We start from the raw sequence: 8,356 nt of genomic DNA, 5'->3' as shown, positions 1-8,356 counted from the left end.
CCTGAGTTATAAGGCATTACATTAAATCGTAATAGGATAATAGTATAACTAACAGCTAAGTCATTTAAGTAAACTTATAGATTATAGTATAGTGTTAAGTTGATAATATTAATCGTTAAAAATATTTGGAGTCAGTGAACTTGAATTGAACCTAGAGTTAACTCAGAAAAGTTTTTTTTGTATTAATCAGGGTTTAGAACAAAGAGTATAATATGAATGATTTATTGAACACTATGAAAGACATTTTGAACAATTGAAATTGTGCACCTGTGACCTTGATGTGAGTTTTGTGAAGCACATCAGGCATCATGGAGTTTGAATTGTCTGCTTGGAACTTGCAAGTCTCGTGATGGTCTTGTGATGCATAATTTGTAAACCGCAATATACATCATGGAATTTGTACGCCCCCAGTAAATAATTATCACACTGCTGGAGGGTATAGAAATTGGTATATAAGTTGGAAAAGGTTTGAATAAAATCGGCTCCAGTCCTGATCAGACTGTTCCCAGAAGAACTGCCTCCGAGTGGTCTTCTCGCCGTCTCCTGATTCTCCGGTGCGGGTCCTAACCCACCCTTGGTCAGTGCTGGTCACCGACACCTCACTTCACCTGGTTTGGGATCAGGTACTCTTATTGACATTATGTCCCCCCACCCCTCCTTTAGCAATGTCCTGCTGCTGCCAATTCCTTTCTTGTAACACAATGGAATATTACGCAGCCATAAAGAAGGACAAACATATGGATTTTGCAACAACTTGGATGGATTTAGAGTCTACCATACTCAGTGATCTGTCACAGAAACAAAGAACATGTTCTCACTCATAAATGGATTCTGAACATTTATCATACTACTACAAGAACCATGGTTTTATTTGGAATTTAATCAACACTGGTGTTGAACATTTTTATAAGCTTTTGAACATTTATATTTCTTTTTTTAATGTCTTGTTTATACTGTTGGCTGTATGATGGTCATCTTTTTCTACTTGAAAGCTATGTATATGTGAAATATTGTAACCCCTTGTCTCATATGCATAATACAAATAATTCTCCAGTTTGTCCTTTGCATGTGCACTTTTTAATTTTTTATAGAGTTAACAATATTAATATTTTCCCTGATGATTCTTCCTAGGAAAACCTCTGCATCTCAAGTTTACATTAATAATAACTTATACCCTCTTTCTGAACTATTTACCACTTCATTTTATAAGATGATTTAGAAGTCTAATATTTGAATATATAATATTAGATATATATGCATGTGATATATGTGTGTGTATATACATACATATGTGTGTGTGTGTGTGTGTGTGTGTGTGTATTGTTTTGAGCTGGAGTCTCATTCTGTCGCCTAGGCTGGAGTGCAGTGGCTCATGGCCCCCACAGCCTCGACCTGCCAGGCTCAGGCGATCCTTCCACCTCAACCTTCCAAGTAGCTGGAACTACAGGCATGAGCCATCACATCTGACTAATTTTTTTATTTATTGTAGAGATGAGGGCTCACGAGTTTGCCCAGGTCAATCTCGAACCCCTAGACTCAGGTAATCCCCTCACCTCAGCCTTCCAAGGAGCTGGGATTACCGTCTTGCACCACTGCACCTGGCCTTATATATTTTTAAATACAATATGCATGTATATTTTTCTCTTTTTTGTTCCATTGAGCTACTTGGAGCAGTATCTCAATTATTTTATTTTTTAATAGTGCAATAGTTTATTAGGCAATTTACATTATTTATATATAAACCATTTTTACATCTATCTATTCAGTGCTTTGCATTATGTACGAGGAAAATCAATTCATAAAGCAGTCTACACAGACTCGTCTACTACTTTACCGGCATCCCAAACCAACCATTTTAATTATTTTGGTTCGATGATAAATGTTAACTGGTAGAATAAGACCCTGCTTGTTCGTTTTTTAAATGCTTACTTTCCTTCCCTGCAAGATTATGCATCCCCACCTGTGGCAACAAGTGGCCGATTAAAGATGACCATACTCCTCTCATCCAGAGATTGCATCTCTATTCCCTCCTCTGTGGTTTCTAGGACTCTCTTGTCCCAAAACATTGTGGTAGAAGTGATACTGTGCCAATTTCCAGGCCCAGGCTTTCAGAGACTGTCACCTTCCACTTCCCATTTCTTAGGACACTCTCTCTGGGAGCCTGTGTAGACACTGTTCCTGTGAGGATGTGATGGCTACAGCTATGGCAGCCATCTTGTAACTGAGTCCACAAAACTGAGAATTAAAAGCCAACATACTGAGGAATCGAAGAATAAAAGATCTTAGATTCTTCATAATATTGTTGAGCCACTCAGTAACTCTAGGACTGTCTGCCACCAAAGATATCTTACAGTGTGAGACAACTGTCTTAATTGTTTAAGCCACTGTTAGTTGGTTATTCTGTTATTTATGGTTGACAGCAAACTAACTAGTATATGGCTATCTCTTAACTTTGCCCCCTTCTTCTGGTAACGGGATTCTGATATTTCTTTAGGAAATCAACACTTACAACACATACATACATGCATTTGGTTCAAGGGGGATAAACTGCAATCTCTCATTCTGGGATGAGCATGTGTACAGGTCTGGCTCATCAGAGTTTGTAAAAGAAATTGTATGTTATTCCTATAAATTAAAAATCAACATCAAAATAAAATAACTATAATTATAGTACATTCAAAGAAACAAAAAATATTGCACGTTCACAGCCACTGCAGCCTGGACCCGCTGGGCTCAGGCGATCCTTCTGCCTCAGTCTTCCAAGTAGCTAGAACTACAAGTGTGCACTACTACGCCTGGCTTATTTTTTTTTTTTTTATTGCAGAGATGTATTAATGATCTTGCTATGTTGCCCCGGCTGGTCTCCCACCCCTGCGCTCAAGCAATCCTCTCACCTCGGCCTCCCAAAGAGCTGGGATTACAGGCTTGAGCCACTGTGCTCAGCCACAAAAAATATATTTCAAAAAAGGGTATTCTGGCCAGGTGCAGTTGCTCACACCTGTAATCTCAGCACTTTGGGAGGTCAAGGTAGGAGGATTGCTTAAGCCCAGAAGGTCTAGATCAGCCTTCGCAACATAGCAAGACCTCGACTCTCCAAAAAAACAAAACAAAACAAAACACGAAAATTAGTCAGGTGAAATAGTATGCAACTGTTTAGTCCCTGTTATCTGTACCCAGGTAAGAGCATTGCATTTACATGGCAAAAGTGGATGAGTCAGCAAGGTTTAGTTCTCGGACTTCTGACAGAATTCCTGAAAAAGAAAGCCTCTCTTTTTATTAGGGTTACTGTTTAAGAATAAAACCAACATAGAGGGCAGCAGAGTTGAGAAACGAAAAACTAACTTCTGATAATGTCTTTGAGCCCTTGAGACTCACCTTTGCCTAGTCTACCTTTGGACTTTCAGTTATATGAACCAATAAATTTCCATTATTTTATAAGCCACTTAACAACCGAAAGAATCTTGATGGATACAGGTCAGAGTCCAGGCTTACAGGTGAGGCCAAGGGCCTCAGCTAAAATAAAGCAGGTTTGAGGGGGAGGAGGATAGAGAAAGGACAGGACACAACTCTGCAGGGTATTTTCACAGATAGGAGAAGCGAAGGCACTTAGGGGTGACGTGACTTACCCAAGGTTTGACGGCTACCTGCTGACAATCAGAAGGGCCCAGATTCAATCCCAGGCATAAAAGGGCTCCAAGCTATTTTTACTAAATCAAGGTAATGTCTATCAGGATTCAAGTCTGTTTGTTGCCTCTTAAACACCAAAAGTTTTATCAGTGTTAGGTGGGGCTGGAAACTAGGTCAGAATCTTTAACTCTTTTCCTGATTAGAAAGAAGCAACTGCAGCATGACTAAGTCTGCACAATGCCACTACCTATGTCCCTCTACAGTCATGCACTGCATAATGACATTTTGGTCAGAGGCAGACCATATCCATGTCGGTGGTTCCATAAGATTATAATACCAAGGCCAGGCTCAGTGGCTCAGCCTATAAATCCCAGCACTTTGGGAGGCCAAGGCGAGTGAATTGCCTGAGCCCAAGGGTTCGAGAGCAGCCCGGGCAATGTGGCAAAACCTCATCTCGCCAATAAATAAATTTTAAAAATTAGCCGGGCGTGGTAGTGTGCATCTGTAGTTCCAGCTACTTGGAAGGCTGAGGTGGAAGGATCGCTGGAGCCTAGCGGGTCGACGCTGGGGTGGTCATGAGTGTGCCACTGCATTCCAGCCTGGGCGACTGAGTGAGACTCCAACTCAAAAAAAAAAAAAAAAGACTATAATACCATATGGTACCTTTTCCACACTTAGATATTCAAATATTTACCTTTGTGTTAAAATTGCCTTTAGCACTCAGTACAGTAACATCCTGGGAGGTGTGTACCCTAGGAGCACTAGACTGTACCACCTAAAGCCTAGGTGTGTAGTAGGTGTGTACACTGAAGTTGGTGTAAATGCACTCTATGATGTTTACACAACAACATAATCACTCAATGACACATCTCATATCCCAGTCATTAAGCAATGCATGACTGTATCTGTTCCTCTTCCCAATTCTCCCTACCCACCCTGTCTCGGGTTCCATTTCCTGGCAAGGAGAGATACTTCCTTTGGAACTCCCATCTCCTCTTCTGGACACATAGATGGATTTCTCTAAAAAATTCCAGGGCAGCCAAGTCCTTCCCAGCAGCCCCAGTTTTAGAAACAGATTCCAGAACAAACTAGGACTGCTGCAGTGCCCATCCCATTCCTCTCAAAGGAGGACTGCAAGCACTGAGACTAGAGCTGCAGCCAGCTTCTTCCCTGGGGACTCAGTCACCCTAGCCCTGCAAGTGGCAAGTTCATCAGCCCTGTCTCCAAGCTCATAAGGCCTATCAGGTAAATGTCAACAGAGGGCTGTTGCTTTTAACATTCCCAACTCTAGAAAGCATCTGCCATAATACCCTGCTACTTATCCTTGGACCTGACCCGGTGAGTGGCTTGCAATACCATGGCCAACCTCTGCAAAACAAACCTGACCAGAGGCCAGCCTGAGGTTCAGGATGTCCAGCTCACCAATGGCTGCTTCCAAAAGGTCCCTGCAGGAAGCAGGCTCAACTCAGGTTTATTTCCTCATATTTTCTCCTAGCCAACAGTTTTCAATGTATGAGAAACACCATTTATGTACACAAGATGTTTAGGAACAACACAGCCTTCAATAACCCTGAATTACACCATGAAAAACTTGTTTCCTTCTCAATTCTTTTTTCCCATTCTTCAGTTCATCAAATAGAAGTCTCTGCTTGAGTCAAGTATGACTTTCAAAACTCTTTAATACTTGTTAATCTCTCCCCTTTAAAAAATGTAATTTTTTTTTTTTTTTTAGTTGGAGTCTCACTCTGTCACCTAGGCGGGAGTGCAGTAGTACGCTCACAGTTACCCCAGCATCAACCTGCTGGCTCAGGCAATCCTTCCACCTCAGCCTTCCAAGTAGCTGAACTACAGATACACTACCGCACCTGGTTAATTTTTTGATTTATTGTAGAGACGAGGTCTCGCCAAGTTGCCCAGACTGTTCTCGAACCTGTGAGTTCAGGCAATCCTCTCACCTCGGCCTCCCAAAGTGCTGGGATTACAGGCTTGAGCCACAGCACCCGGTCATACTATTTTTTTAAATTAACACATAATAACTGTACATATTTATGAGGTATAGTGTGACATTTTGATACATGTATACAATGTGTAATGCTCAAATGAGAATAATTAGCATATCCATCACTTCAAGCAGTTATTTCTTTGTGTGTGTGTGTGTTAGTGTTTGTTTGTTTGTTTGAGTTGAAGTCTCACTCTGTCACTGAGGTTGTAGTGCAGTGGCACAATCATGGCTTACCACAACCTTGATCTCCTGTGCTCAAGCCTTCTGCCTCAGTCTCCCAAGTAGCTCAGACTACAGGCGCACACCACTTCACCTAATTTGTATGGTTTTTTGTAGAGGTGAGGTCTTGCTATGTTGCCCAGGCTGATCTTGAACTCCTGGGCTCAAGCAATTTTCCCACCTCAGTCTCCCAAAGTGCTGGTTTAAGGCATGAGCAAATGCACCCAGCCATAATACCATACGGTACCTTTTCCACGCATAGATATTCAAATATCTTTTTTTTCTTTTTTTTTTGAGTTGGAGTCTCACTCTGTCACCCAGACTGGAGTACAGTGGCACGCTCCCGGCCACTGCAGCCTCAACCTGCTGGGCTCCGGCGATCCTTCCTCAGCCTTCCAAGTAGCTGGAACTACAGGTACGCGCTATCATGCCCAGTTAATTTTTGATTTATTGTAGAGATGAGGTCTCGCCAAGTTGCCCAGGCGAGTCTCAAACCCGCGAGCTCAGGCAATCCACTCACCTCAGCCTCCCAAAGGCACGGGATTACAGGCTGAGCCACCGAGCCCGGCTTCAAATATCTTTGTGCTACAATTGCCTTCAGCATTCAGTACAATAACATCCTGGGGAGGTGTGTATCCTAGGAGCACTAGACTGTACCCTTTTTTGAAATACCTTCTTTGTTTCTTTGTACTATATCTGTAGTTATTTTATTTACAGAAATTGATGCTGGTTTTTAATTTATAGGAGTGACATGCAATTTCTTTTATAAACTCAAATACACAAACTTTAAATTAGCCCATTTACAGACAAAAAATAAATAATCATACGCATCATAGGTACAGGTAATAAGCAACAATAATGAAGGTGCCAAACAAGTTACTGGAAGTTGTCAACTGCTGCTCGCAGAACAGGGGCTCCCTGCTGGTGTCAGGCCCCTCAGATCCACAGGTATCTGTCAGACTTGACAGCAGAGGGTGGAGTCCTGCTCTTCACCTGCATGACAAGTCTCCAACATCCTGAGCTTGGGTGGGATCAGGTGCCTTGTATGCTGAGGGAGGGTAGGAGAAGTCTGCTCCCCCAACCACCAGAACAACAAGTGGAGTTTTGGGGATCCCTCAGGGCTTCCAGTAACTCTCATTCTATCAGGAGCACTAGTGATTACTGAGTTCCCAGAGCAGGTATGGGCATGAATTTATGGAGAACTTTCTTGAGCGCCTATGAGTCAGGGCTTATGCTCAGTGCTTTGTGGATGTTGGAGACCTTCTTATAGATAGCGGTCACTAGCAGCCTGGCCGGAAGCTTTAGGTCAGTGTGTCTAAGAGTTTGGTCCTTGAACCTTTAACGTCAAAATGACTTATTAAAAATACAGATTTCAGTCGGGCATGCAGGCTCACGCCTATAATCCCAGCACTTTGAGAGACCGAGGTGAGAAGATTGCCAGAATCCATGGGTACAAGACCAGCTGGGCAACTTGGTGAGACCTAATCTCTACAATAAATCAAAAACCAGCTGGGTGTGGTGGTGTGTGCCTGTAGTTACAGCTACTTGGAAGGCTGAGGTGGAAGGATTACCTGAGCCCAGCAGGTAGAGGCTGTGGTGGCCATGAGGGTGCCACTACACCCCAGCCTGGGCAACAGAGTGAGATTTTCCCCTGAGACTCAAGAGCTCCCAAATTGGGCCAAAGGGTCTGAACTTTTTTTTAAAGTTTTTGATGTAGAGACAGGATCTTACTTGTTGCTCAGGCTGGTCTCAAACACCTGACTTCAAGCAATCCGCTCACCTCAGCCTCCCAAAGTGTTGGAATTACAGATGTGAGCCACTGCACCCAACCTGAACTTCTAAATTAAACAGGAAAATTGAGAAACTATAACGGGAGAAAAACCAGCTATAAAGACTCTCTCTCCTTCTCTCTCTCCCTCCTTTCTTCTCTCCTTCTCTCCCTCCCTCCCTCTCTCTTCCCTTCCCTCTCCTTCCTCCCTGCTTGTTCCCCTATTTCTATATATATAAATCTTCCCTAACAGTGCCTGAAAAATATGGCTACTCAGCGAGTTTTAGTTCCCTTCCTCTTTTAATTGGGGCCAAAGACTAAACAAACCTCCCTCAATCAGAATATCCTTGTTCGTGTGGCAATCCTGACCAAAAATATCACAAAATTCCTTAGGGACTCAAATATCCCCTTATTGGCTCTCCTCACCCACTCAACTATGAGAGAATCTGTTAGAATCATACCACAATCGAAGCATAAAAGTTGAAATGTGGTTAAAACACCACCTCAGCTAGTTCCAGGTTCTTGGACCCCAAAGGTGCATAGTCTTTACATGACCCCAAGCTCCCTAAAATTAGAAAATGTCAGGAGTTGTATAGTCCTTCAACGCAGTGCTTCCTCCAAGTGTCCACTGAGTTACCTACAACCATGGATGAGTGTGAGCTTCTGTTCTAGAAGGTCTGGTACCTCTTATAGGTTGGGTTTTTCCAGAAGCATCCCGAGATTTGAGAGTACGTTATTTA

This window comes from Carlito syrichta, unplaced genomic scaffold (genome assembly GCF_000164805.1).
Source record: "Carlito syrichta isolate Samal-C Ts95f unplaced genomic scaffold, Tarsius_syrichta-2.0.1 Scaffold301885, whole genome shotgun sequence".
NCBI classification, from domain to species: Eukaryota; Metazoa; Chordata; class Mammalia; order Primates; family Tarsiidae; genus Carlito; species Carlito syrichta.
This window is presented reverse-complemented; position numbering follows the sequence as displayed.